Source organism: Saimiri boliviensis, chromosome X, assembly GCF_048565385.1.
Source record: "Saimiri boliviensis isolate mSaiBol1 chromosome X, mSaiBol1.pri, whole genome shotgun sequence".
In the NCBI taxonomy this organism is placed as follows: domain Eukaryota; kingdom Metazoa; phylum Chordata; class Mammalia; order Primates; family Cebidae; genus Saimiri; species Saimiri boliviensis.
In genome coordinates this window covers 96,304,000-96,317,634 of record NC_133470.1, presented here as the reverse complement: position 1 = coordinate 96,317,634, position 13,635 = coordinate 96,304,000, and the positions used below count along the sequence as shown (strand labels likewise).

The following is a 13,635-nucleotide window of genomic DNA, read 5'->3' as shown; positions in this document are numbered from 1 at the left end:
TTAATAAATTTTTAAAAATTCAAAATCATACCAAGTATATTTTCAGACCACAACAGAATAAATTAGAAATCAATTCTAAGACAAATTCGCAAAACTATACAAATAAATGGAAATTAGACAACGTACTCCTGAATGATCTTTAGGTCAAAAATGACATTAAGATGAACATTTAAACAATATTTTGAAGGAGAAGAAAATGGAAACACAACATATCAAAATATCTGATTTTCTTTTTAAGCACTTCAAGTACATGACCAGGCAAACTTATGATCCCAACAAGCAAAAATTATAAATTGCTTGAACAACTCTTATATATTTAATAATTTAAACTTGGAAATATAAAGAATCTCAAGTTTTCTCTTAAATATTCTAGCACATTAAAAAGTAAATTTAGTCAAAATACTTTACATACTTTAATGAAAAAATAACAATAAAATATTCTAAATTAGAATGTCTGTTCTCTTTATTTAAACTGTTATTCTAAAATACGTCATATTCTCTTAAACAACAAAAGCACATTGAATACCAACTGCACACACATTATTCTGAATTTTGCATATTGGTATTCATACTATGGGCTTTTGTTCACTTCATTATATCTGTATTTTATTCCAAACCTCCCTAAGATTTTTAAGGATACTTAGTTTCAAGGAGAGTAGCATATCATCTCAGGCCAGGCAAGCTGGTTTTGTCATTACAAGGCAACTGAGATCACTTACGAGCCAGAGATTTGAGAGTAGGATGCAGTACAGAGTCAACAGCTTTCCAGGGAGATTCTATTTGTGTGCAGTTGTATAAACTGAGCTTCTTGTTTTTGTCCCTGTGGTGACAGGAAATTCAGATACCATATTCTTTAGCTAGAGTTGATTTCTTATAAGATCAAATTGTATCCTTACTTACATCATTTTTCCATCATCATTATCTAATTTGAAGAGATGAGGGTCTTCAAACCCCTCATTCCCCAAATTCATAGCTAATGTCCTTGAACTGATTTCTACTACCTGAGTGAATTCAGGATTTGTGAATTCAGGGTGTGTGTGCGTGTGTGTGTGTGTGTGTGTGTGCTTTCTCATCTGACCTACCATTCTTATGGAGACTGTAATGGTATCTGATTGGATTCTGCATAGCTCTTATACAGTTGTCTCCACGATCATAACCATGTATGGCAATTTCTACTCTGGCATGTGGTCACTATGTAACTATCTCTCCATCTGATTCTAAAGAGGGAGTCCTGGTTGTTGGGTAGAATGGAACTGTTCTTATCGCTGCATCCATTGTTGCTTTTTTTAAAATCATAGTTATGGTACATTGGACACACTCACTTTTGTATCTGCCAACTTTTATTCTCCATTAGATACTCATGGAAACTCTGGTGCTGCAGAACTTGGCAGGAGTGATCACAGACCCTCTTTTTTGCCTAAGTCTCCCATGTACATGATATATGCACTTTGTCACATTAGGCAGGTACTTCTCTCCAAGGTTTGCTCTTCTTTCTTCTCCCAACCCAAATTCTGTGAAGGCTGGTGACAAATCATTGGTTTTCCCCTCTAAAATACCCTTCAATTCTCCTCAGCTCAAAGGGTGTGGGTAAAAGAGTAAAGAGAATGGCATGTGTCTGAATGCTGCTGTGTTATATTTGAGCTCTTGCCTTTTGAACTTAAAGTCTGGACATTTTAATTTCTTTGTTTTTCTGGACCAATATGTCAACTTTCTTCTGGGTCAATTTTAACTCCATTTCTCACAGAAGAATTTGTGTGTCATGGGGGTGGTATGTGGGAGAAGAAAAGGACACCAGTTGAAGACTCAAATCATTACTTGGCTAGCCATAGGGGAGGATAGAAGAATTTCTGTCACATCTTCTAAGTAGGGCTATGATTTAATAGCTAAAGCAGCTATAAAGGGATCTTACAGTTTAGGATGAGAATATCTTGCAGATTTATTGGAATTAAGATCAGTGGCCTCTCTAAATGTAGCTGATTCCTATTCTTCCACGAGTTCTCCATTTAAATGCCACTTCATTGAGGCAGTCTTCCCTGACCCCTCTAATTAGGCAAGGTCCCCCTATTATATACTCTAAAGTTATCATGATTTCTTTTTAAGCACAAATTGTGCATTTTGTTTTAAAGTTTGCTTTAACCGGCCAGACGCAGTGGCTAACGTCTGTAATCCCAGCACTTTGGGAGGCCAAGGCGGGTGGATCACCTGAGGTCCCGAGTTCGAGATCAGCCTGACCAACATGGAGAAACTGCATCTCTATTAAAAATACAAAATTAGCCGGGTGTAGTGGCGCATGCCTGAAATCCCAGCTACTTGGGAGGCTGAGGCAGGAGAATTGCTTGAACCCGGCAGGCAGAGGATGCAGTGAGCCAAGATCACGATCACACCATTGCACTCCAGCCTCGGCAACAAGAGCAAAACTCCATCTTAAATAAATAAATAAAAACTTTGCTTTAACCAGTAGACTGTGATTTCTTAGTGTACCTGGACCTTGCCTCTCTTCTTTGTAGCTCTCCTTTCCAGTGCCTGATACTATATTTGGCCCTGAGTATCTGCTCAACAAATATTGAATGAATGAATAATTGTTAAGTTTTTTAGTTAGTGAAATACAGTAAACGCGAACAGTGGATTGTCATGTCTTAAATGCATGAGCTTGGGCAGTGGACTTTTGGTTACCACATTGGATTCTTGAACTTGCTGGACAACTTTAATTTTCACCAAGTTTTTTAAAGGTCGTAGGATTTAAGAGGAAGGCATGGTCTCAGGAGATGAGGGCATGTTTTTGCATACACAGAATGTGGCATCTTCAGTTTCCAGGAAGGATGACTTTTTAAAATTTCTGTAAATCAAAAAAACAATGTTATCTTCAGTGTTTAGCCAAATAGATTGAATGGAGTGATTTTACTGATCTGTTAAAATTTGTTAGTTGAGAAAGACTTTTATAAACCCTAAATGGGAATTGAGATGAAATCTAAAGCTTCCTTTCATTTTGTAAAGCAGGGGAGTCTTCCTAGACTTATTTTCTTCCTGACACTCTTTTATATAATGCGTTTGAACAGACTAAAGATGAAACAGAGATTTTTTTCATGTCTTTTGACCCTGAGACATTTATATGAGAGAGGCTTTTAAAACATGAATATTTTTGGCTCTAACAACTGCACCTTTGAAATGGCATGAAAAGCAGTGTTTAGAACTGCAAATATCACTGACATTTCTAAAGTGCAAACAATGTTTAATAACATGGCAGAAAATTTATTGCTTCTGCAAGAACATAGGTATTCCTTGGAAGTTTATGGTATTTAAGAGTTAAATAAGTAAGTGGAAAACTCACTACAGACTAGTCTATGTAACCAGAGGTAGGTATAATCCTTAGGAGGACTGTGAAACTCTTAATGCTTCAGTAAATATGCCAAATATCTATGGCAGCCCTCTGTTCTCCGAACCCAGATTGCTGCTTTGTAGGTAGGTATCAATCTTCACTACTTATTGTGTTCAATCTTTCTGAATCTGTGATCAGGATCCATCTGTTCTACTACATTTATTAGTGTATTTTCTTATGACATAAATCCTTCAAAAATTTTCATGTCCAAGTAGGGTCATGATACCTGCTGGGTTGTATTTGTTAGACACAATAATAGTATAATAGTCTTTAACCACAGAACACAGAAAGTAAAATATGCAAAACAAAAAGTTTACTTCTACTGAGGCCAGAACTGTGTTGGGAGTAAACAGTGGTGCTCCTGACGGATCTGTCAGAAGGGATGGTAATTATGAAAGATTGTTGTGGCTTGAGAGTAGCAGACTAACTCTTGACTCAGAAAAAGGAGGTGGGGCATGTCAGCTCACTAAGCATTTCTGAGGTTTCCATCCTCAGAAATGCTTGCTTAGTGTGCAGCCCTAGAAAATGAAGTGGAGAGAAAAATTATTGCTTGCAAATGGCAGTGCAGTGGGAGCTAACATCCAGGGAGTACCACTGCTTTCATTAAGGGAAGAATTTGGTGATCCCTTAAAGATAGGAAAAACATTTTTAAAATTTGGACAGATTTTAATTTTGAAAGATGTGATGCTCTATCACCCACTACATTTTTCAATTTTTCATGCTGATATATCTCTACAGTGTTTGCCCCTACAGGCTCTTTTTCATTCTTTTTAATGTATTTTGAGAAAAGAAAATAGGAAAATAATTTCTTTCTCTTCCTTTCTTTCTTTCTTTTTTTTTTTTTTTCCTGATGGAGTCTGGCTCTGTCACCCAGGCTGGAGTGCAGTGGCACGATCTCAGCTCACTGCAACCTCTACCTACCAGGTTCAAGCAATTCTCCTGCCTCAGCCTCCCAAGTAGCTGGATTACAGATACATACCACCATGTCCAACAAATTTTTGTATTTTTAGTAGAGACAGGGTTTCACCATGTTGGTCAGGCTGGTCTCAAAATCCTGACCTCAGCTGATCCACCCGCCTTGGTCTCTCAAAGCATTGGGATTGCAGGGTGAGTGCCTGGTCTAATTTTAATTTTCAACTTAAACTTCTTCTTTCCAAAGAGGTCCTGCCAGACCATGTTTCTCTAGCCTCTCTTGGATTTATGTTAAGTCCTTTGTTATTCTCTTTTATCAGTTTGCACTTACATATTTATGTGATAAGCCTTCTCCATTAGAGGTTAAGTTCTACAAGAAATACAATTATGGTAATTTTTTTATTAACCATTGTTCCACTAGCAAGAAAAACTATATTCAGCCTAGAGTAGCCACATACATAAAGATATCTGTTGATTTAAATAAATAAATGAATGGATGAATTAATATGAATAAATAGTATGAATATTCATTTGCAAAAAGAAGGACTCATAAAGCTGTTATATGTATACATATATGTATGTGTGTATGTGCAAATACATGCACATTCATATATGTAGCTTCATTAAAGTGACTATGAAAGTATGAACTTAAGGGTAAAAAGAAAATAATCACAGTAGAAGATAGGAGATGTGAGAAAATGTAGTGAGCTATTGTTAAACATGAGATCAATCCATACACATATTATATAAAATAACATTAATATTGACTTAAATTAATAACACAAACAAAAAAGATGGACTAAAAATTTAAAAATACTTGTAAATAGTGACATGAAGGTTGATATGTATAAAATATAAAAGAGGAAATATGGGCCTGATTGCATGACCTTGGCTAAGTAATCAACCCTTCTGAGCTCTAGTTTGCTTATCTATAAGCACTCAAAAAATGTTTGTTGAAAAAAATTAACCTGTAAAATAAAGGAACTGTCCTTTGCAGGTTTGATGTTCTATGCCTTTTTAAACGAGATTGGACTGCTAAAAATGCTTGCCTCTTGAACAGCCAGCTTCAAGGAGCTATTCAAGTCATTTTTAAAGTAGAAATTATTTTCCCAGCTGAGCACAGTGACTCATGCTTGTAATCCTAGCATTTTGGGAGGCCGAGGTGGGTGGATCACGAGGTCAGGAGTTTGAGACCAGCCTGACCAACCTGGTAAAACACCATTTCTACCAAAAATACAAAAATTAGCGGAGTGTGGTAGTGCATGCTTGTATCCCAGCTGCTCAGGAGGCTGAGGCAGGAGAATAGCTTGAACCTGGGAAGCAGAGGTTGCAGTAAGCCAAGATTGTGCCATTGCGCACCAGCCTGGCAACAGAGCAAGACTCTGTCTCAAAAAAAAAAAAAAGAAAGAAAGAAAGAAAGAAAGAAAACTAAAATTAATGTGGGTGGAGGGTGGGAAAGAGTCTTCCATGCAGAGGGAACACTAAGCACAAAGGCTTGGAGGCAGGAAAAAGCTTGTTTCTTTTAGAACACAAAAGAAGGCCAATATGGCTAGTGTGTAGTAAAAAGAAAGGGCGTGTGAAATCTAAAAAAGTCAAACTCAGAGCTGGAGAGGAGAATGGTGGTTACTACGAGGCTGAGGGTGGGACGTTAGAAAATATTGGTCAAAGGGTACAAAGTTAGACTTAGACGGAAGTTTTTGAGATCTATCATAAAGCATAGTGACCATGGTTAATAGCGTATTGTATATTTCAAAACTTTCAAAACTTCACAGAGTAGATTTTAAATAATCTCACTTAAAAAAAGTATGTGAGGTGATAGATATGCTAATTAGTTTGATATACTTATTCCTCAAAGTATGTATGTGTCATAACATCACATTGTACCCAGAAGTACAATGAGTATTTGTCAATAAAAAATGTCTTTAATGAAGGAGGAATGAGAGGAAGATGAAGATGAAGCGGGGCCTACAAAGCAAGATCATTCAAGGCTATGAAGACCAAAATGGAAAGCCACTGAAAAGTTTCAAGTAGGGAAGTGATATGATCCAAATTTGTATGTGTATATAAAAACATTATGCACATATGCTTTTAAAATTTACATTTCTTTCACGTATGACATAAAAATGTATATAACTTACATGTAAGCTAGGGAAAATGATAATAAAATGAATCATGAATAGTTATGCTCATACAATTCGATTTAGGAACGAGAGAATCACCAACATTCTATATTCTTTGTTATCTGTAAAGTCCTCCTCGATGTCCTTCCATTCCATCCATCCCTACATTATTACGCTGAATTTTCTTATCATTTCTTTATTTTGTAGTAGTCTTACCATATATGCATATTTGATAGACAATATACAGTTTGGTTTTGAGCTTCATAAAAATGACATTACATTATATGTATAGCCTTTATAGTCTTTATACTACTTGATTTTTAAAAACTAAGCATTTTGCCTGGGAGCAGTGGCTCATGCCTGCAAACCCAGCAGTTTGGGGGGCCGAGGCGGGTGGATCACGAGGTCAGGAGTTTGAGACCAGCCTGACCAACGTGATGAAACCTCATCTTTACTAAAAAGACAAAAATTAGCCAGTCTTGGTGGCAGGTGCCTGTAATACCAGCTACTCAGGAGGCTGAGGCAGGAGAATCGCTTCAACCCAGGAGGCAGAGGTTGCACTGAGCTGAGATCACGCCACTGCAGTGTAGCCTGCAGTCATGCATTCTCACCACTGTATATTATTTCATTATGTGAACATTTTGCAATTTATTCATATTACTGTTGATGGATATTTGAGTTGTTTCCAGTTTGTGTGTGTGTGTGTGTGTGTGTGTGTGTGTGTGTGTGTATGAACTTTCTCATATATATCTCTTAGTTAATGTGTTCAAGAGTTTTTTTAGGGTGTACACGTAGAAATGGAATTGCTAGTTCATAGTCTATGAGCATATTTAGCTTTATAAACAATACCTCATTATTGTTTTCCACTTAATCCTTCCACTGGTATGGTATTAGCTCCTCTTGCTTCACATCTTCACCCACAATTGCTAAGACTTTGAAGTGTTTGCTTGTATTATTGGGATAAAACACTGTCTCATTTTGATCTAATTTGTACTTCTATGATCACTAATGAGATTGAACATGTTTCATCATCATTGGCCATGCTTGATTTTTGTGGAATGTCTATTTGGGTTTTGCTCATCTTTAAAATTTTTGCTTATAATTTATTTGTCATGATTTTGTAGTTATTTATGTATTATGGGTACTAATAGAAACATTTTTTCAGTATATGTTTTCTTTTTTCACTTTGGTTACTATGTCTGTTTTGATAATGAGAAGTTATAACCACTAAGGTCGTTGAAGTTTTCAATGTTCACAAACACTGTCCTCTATGTTTCCTTCTATAAGCTTTACAACTCTGCCTTTGGCTGGGCATGGTGGCTCATGCCTGTAATCCCAGCATTTTGGGAGGCTGAGGTTGGTGGGTAACAAGGTCAGGAGTTCCAGACCAGCGTGACCAACATGGTGAAACCCCATCTTTACTAAAAATACCAAAATTAGCCTAGGAGTGAAGACTAGAGTTGGCTAAGGCTACAATTAGTGGAGAAGCAGTAATAACTTACATTGGTCAGTGTAAGTGGATACTTGATCATTTTTACGACTTGCACAATGTTCATAATTTCTCTGTATTTAAATGCGACTATGGCGTGGTCTTGTTTCTGTCTTGATCCATCATGGTCACATCACAGAGTGGCCTTGTTTGATGTTGATGTTATATGATATTGTCCATGGTCAAAAGGAGAACCTAAGACCCTTCTGTGAATGCCAAGGCAGCTACTAATGACAGCCAGGCCCAGCTGATAGGGCCAGGATAGCCCTCTGATGTCAGGGCTGCTATTCTTTTTCTCTAACTCTGTACTTCAAAGGGCAAAACAAATTTTTTGTGAACAGCTATTTATCTCTTACACAGTAACTAGGAATTTAAAATGATTTACATCTGGTAGGCAGTTTTTGTGAATTTCTTCAGTACTACTCAGCTTATCTTGTAAAAGTATGTCTTGTGACTTTCCCTACCACACCTCTTCCTAGATAGATGGCAAAGTCTTCGATGAATGAGAGAGAGTGACACGAAGTTGGTGATTGATTGCCATAAAGAGGGGGAGGGGCCGGCATAACTGGAAGACATGAGCCTCCAAGAAAGTGGTTTTGTATTTTTCATAAGTGAAATAGATGGAAATAATTGTCTGGCAGTGATGATTGAGAAATATGGAGTGAAGGGAAGGCAGTGTCCTCACAGAACAGCCAGGTTCAAATGAGGTTTTGGTGGTGAAACTATCAAGTGGCTTGGGACCTTCTACTTAAAATGTGTCCCACTGATTAGCAGCATTGTCATCACAAGGGAGCTAAGTAAAAGTGCAGAATTTCAGGTTCCATCCCACATCTACAACATCAGAATCTGCATTTTAACAAGGTATCCAGGTAATTCAAATGCACATTAATCCTGGTGAAGCACTAGTTTAGGATTTAGAGGAACTTGCCAAAATAGATTGGGAATTCCCAAGGTAATAGTGGAAGGCTTTAGGGTTAAGAATAGAGGCAAGGAAATTGAACAGAGTAATACAGCAACAAGAACATATACCTTCTGTACCCCTTCAGGCTGCCTTTCAACCTCACCCTTGCCTCCAACTCTCAGATATCACAGCTCTTTCCCATGTCACTGCACTGAACACAGTTATTTTAAGCTGTTTGTCCAAAGTGATTGATTACAATGATGTTATTTTTTCCTTTCTAATTTTCCCTACTTTCTCAATTTCTGACAATGTTCATGTTACTTTTATAACAGGACAAAATAGTACAAAATGTATATTATGGAAATACAGAAGTGAAAAGGGGTTAAAATCTTAGGCTGTGCCATGATTTGCTGTTCTTCAAGAACTGGCCTGTCAGCTGTTATCTGCCACCTGACCCATTTACAACCTCCCGTTGTTTAGAAATCAGTACTATCTCTAGAGATAATAATGAGAACTGTAGTGCTGACTGAAGTTTCACAATTTTTCTCCTAGGTGTGACTTTTCCTATGTGATTTGGCTACCTCCCTGCTGCAGAATCTATCCCGGAAAACCTCTGTTAATCTTGTGGTCAGGGATAGCTCACTGATTCTGCCAGGGCGTGAGAGGGTTTAGTAAAAGCTATTTCTGCATTTACAGAAGGAGATGGTCACTTTGGTGAACATCCATGAAAACGCAACTGTTGGAAAACTTTTGGAAAGCCATCTATAAAACACAACTGTTTAAAGATGCTCATATAATACTTTTATTCTCAGATGCTTTCAGTTATTGGAGCCACGCACCTACCACCAACTGAAGTCTTTTCATTCTATTCAGAAAGACATTTCCTTATCCTGTGTCACAAAATATATTTAGCCATTCTATGACTCAGAGTTACAGTTCCCTTCATCAGTTCCACCTCTTCTTCCGGAAGCAGCTGAACTTCTTTGATAGAGTTTTCCATCATCCAGCTTGCAGAACTTAAATAGATTCTTATCTCTTGACCCTTTCTCATACCTGACTCATTCAAATACAGCACTATGAACCTCCAAATGGCATAAAGTTTCTAACTTAAGTAGAAGTAAAGTTGGACTTTTCTTGTGGAGCAATGATTGTTAATCAGGCCAGATCTTGTGGGATTTTTGTAATGGGGATAAATAAAAATTGGGATAAATCCATCGGTGACAGGAAAGACAGTATCAGGTAAAATGCTGGTATGAGACAGAGCTATCTAGAGTTGACGAGAGTATCTAATCCCAGTTTTTACATCATGCACTGTTAAATACCCAGTGTCTTTCATTGGACAAACAATATTTCCCTGAAAATTATTTATTTTTAATCCACATATGTAAGAATAATCAATAGTTATATTAACTCTGTTTAATAAGTGTTAATGCTGAAAAGAGACCTGATCTGTGTTCCTACTTTTGTGAAAAATGTTTTTCTTACCAGTGTTTTTTAACATGTGGTCTAAAAATGTGTGTCTATGGCCAGGTGCAGTGGCTCATGCTTGTAATCCCAGCACTTTGGGAGGCCGAAGCAGGTGGATCACAAGACCATCTTGGCCAACATAGTGAAACCCCATCTCTACTGAAAATACAAAAAAATTAGCCAGGCGTGGAAGCAGACACTTGTAATCCCAGCTATTCAGGAGGCTGAGGGTGGAGAATCACTTGAACCTGGGAGGCGGAGGTTGCAGTGAGCCAAGATTGCACCACTGCACTCCAGCCAAGGTGACAGTGGGAGACTCAGTCTCAAAAAAAAAAAATGTGTGTGTGTCTATGATAACAGTCACTTGGGGTGCCTGTAAAAATACAGATTCCTGGGTTTTAATTCAAATCTACTTAAACAGATTTTCTAGGAAGAGGCCTGGTTATCTGTATACTTATTAAACAGCTTGAGTAATTTCTTTTTTGAGACAGGGTCTCACTCTGTTACCCAGGCTGTAGTGCAGTGGTGCAGTCACTGCTCACTGCAGCCTCGACCTCCCCAGGCTCAGGTGATCCTCCCACCTCAGCCTCCAGAGTAGCTGGGACTACAGGTGTGTGACACCATGCCTTGCCAATTTTTGTACTTTTTTTTTTTTTTGTAGATATGGGTTTTGCCATGTTTTCCAAGCTGGTCTTGAACTTCCGGGCTCAGGTGATCAGCCTGACTTGGTCTCCCAAAGTGTGGAATTACAGGTGTGAGCCACTGTGCCCTGCCACCTTGAGTAATTCTTAAAATGCTTGAGAACATATTACTCACCTTGAGTAACTCGTATTACAAAGTTAATTTAACTTATTAATAAGGAATTACCTGCATCAAAAAAGAATAGTGGTGGTTTCTTGTTAAATATGCAAATTTCTGGGTTCCACTGACTCTGGGAGTGGGGCTCATCAACAGGGAACCACAGAATTTTTACTGAAGAACTGTGTTTAGCATTGACTGTTTACCCAATCCCAAAAGATAATTTCTTAAGTGCATCACAAATTCAGAAATATTTTCTGAAGGGCTCTTCAAGTCGAAAATGAAATAATTTAAAAGTGTAAAATTGTATTAAATTATATAAATCCTAGTGAATTTTACAGCTTAATAAATCCACATTTCAGAAATAGGTAGATAAACTATTTTAAAACATGCATAACCTCTACATGGGAATTACAGAAAAATTAAGTAGAGGAACTGATGCTGTATAATAATATAATAATTATGACAACAGATATTTTCCAGCCCATTACATTTTAGAGAAACATTTACAAAGAATATTTTTACATAGGTCATCTTATTTTATCTTATAGCTACTCTGAAGCCTATATGCATAGATCAGCTTTTATACTTCAAGAAGTTGAGGTTCAAGAGGCAAAAGATAAGTGGCAGTCAGGAATAGAATTTGTCCTTCTTGTAATCTACATATGACCCAGTTCCCTGCTGTTGCTGTAGCTACTTTCCTATAGCCCAGGGTCTCTGTTGCTTCACAGCTGTCCTAGGAGCTACTAAGCATGGTGTCTTACAGTCAAACAACCCAAACCAGGGGGCTTCTAACTTCCCATGCTTATATATCATAGCACCGCTGAAGCCAAAGGAAAGAGGTTCTGCTATTCTAGGTCCTCAGATAAGATAGCCTAAAAATTTTTTCTGTATGTTATTCTACTTCCAAAGAATCCCCACCTTCATTTCTTCAAGAAGGAAATGTGTTGAGAGGGAGTCTGGCCTCACCACCAAATAATTATTATAAAAATTGTTATTTTATGAACTCCTCTCAAGTAGTTAGTCGAAATTCAACCTTGTGTTGACTTTTTCTATATATTCTCTGCAAGGAATGGTGGAAACTGGTGGGGCAGAGACATGTAGACAGTGACTTGGACACAGCTCTACTGATTTGGTATTTTGTCTACTATTAATGCTCTTTAGAATCAATAGAAATTTTGTGCACAGTATTAGAATATTACAGAAAACAGAATTGTATTACCTTGCAGATCTTCTGTCTCACATTTTGGAGATAGCAGCACCTGTCTATATGTTTTGACTACATTCAAATGGTGATCATTGTTTCTTTATTGAAGAAAACAGCTATAACCTTGGGAAAATAGTGTAGAAAAATGTTTGAGAGAAGAGTGTTGTGTATCTCAGGTAAACATTTCTAAGAAAATGTTTGCTCTTTGATTAGGTACTACATGTTTTTACCCAGACAATTCCTCAACCAGCTATGTACAGCCTTTCTACTTGTGAACTGGTTACGGGCTCCTAAAGGCTGTTCTCAAGGCCATTTGTTTCTAACTTCAAAGTTACGCTACAAAAATGGCTGCTAGTGACAATTACTTGTGATATCTGATATCACTCTTGCCTTTGAATAACAATAGTTTTATTCTAAGTATTAAAATGGGTACAGTCATCCCTTGGTATTGAGGCAGATTGGTACCAGGACCCCCTTGGTTACCAAAATACAGGGATGTTTAACTCCCTGATATAAAATGGTGTAAAATTTGCATATAACCCCTATGCATATACTCTCATACATTTTAAATTATCTCTAGGTTATTTGCAATACACAATACAATGTGAAGACTCTGCAAATAATTGTTATACTTTATGATTTAGATAATGATGACAAGAGAGTCTGGGCACAGTGGCTCATCCCTGTAATCCCAGCACTTGGGGAGGCTGAGGCAGGTGGATCACCTGAGGTCGGGAGTTCAAGACCAGCTGGACCAATATGGAGAAACCTCGTCTCTACCAAAAATACAAAATTAGTCTGGAGTGGTGGCGCATACCTATCATCCCAGCTACTTAGGAGGCTGAGGGGGGAGAATCGCTTGAACCCAGGAGGCAGAGGTTGCGGTGAGCTGAGATTGCGCTATTGCATTCCAGCATGGGCAACAAGAGCAAAACTTCATCTCAAATAATAATAATAACAATGAGAAGAGAAAACGTCTGTACAAGTTAAGTGTTTTCAATCCTCGGTTGGTTGAACCCACAAATGCGGAAGGCAGGGATAAGGAGGGCTAGTTATTTCCTATAAGTAGATGGCTGAGGTTTTCTCAGGTATTTGTGGGCAAGAGAATAATTTAGAGGGAGAAATCCAGGACTGACTTGTAAGTAATTAAATGAGTTGTCCTCAGATTTCGTTATTTTCTCATATGTGGCTTAATCCTTTTCCAAAAGAAGAAGAAAAGGCAGAAATGTGTTGCAGTCACAGTTTTTCATTCTGGAAACTCCTCTGAGCAATGTTAGAAGTTAGTCTCACTAGGCAGGTTCAGGCTTGACAGGAGAGGGAGTGGGAAATAAACAAACAAAGGGATAGATGCAGCTGTGTGGAGGC

The 13,635-nt window shown here is 37.7% G+C and overlaps 1 long non-coding RNA gene across 1 annotated transcript in view; it reads right to left on the bottom strand.

Moving 5' to 3' along the window:
* Window positions 1-443: 443 nt before the first annotated feature.
* Window positions 444-13,635, bottom strand: part of LOC141582861 (uncharacterized) — a 294,061-nt gene continuing 280,869 nt past the window's right edge. Inside the window, exon 6 of the long non-coding RNA XR_012515767.1 lies at window positions 444-2,836. This is a non-coding gene — a long non-coding RNA (uncharacterized LOC141582861). The remainder of the gene's footprint in view (window positions 2,837-13,635) is intronic.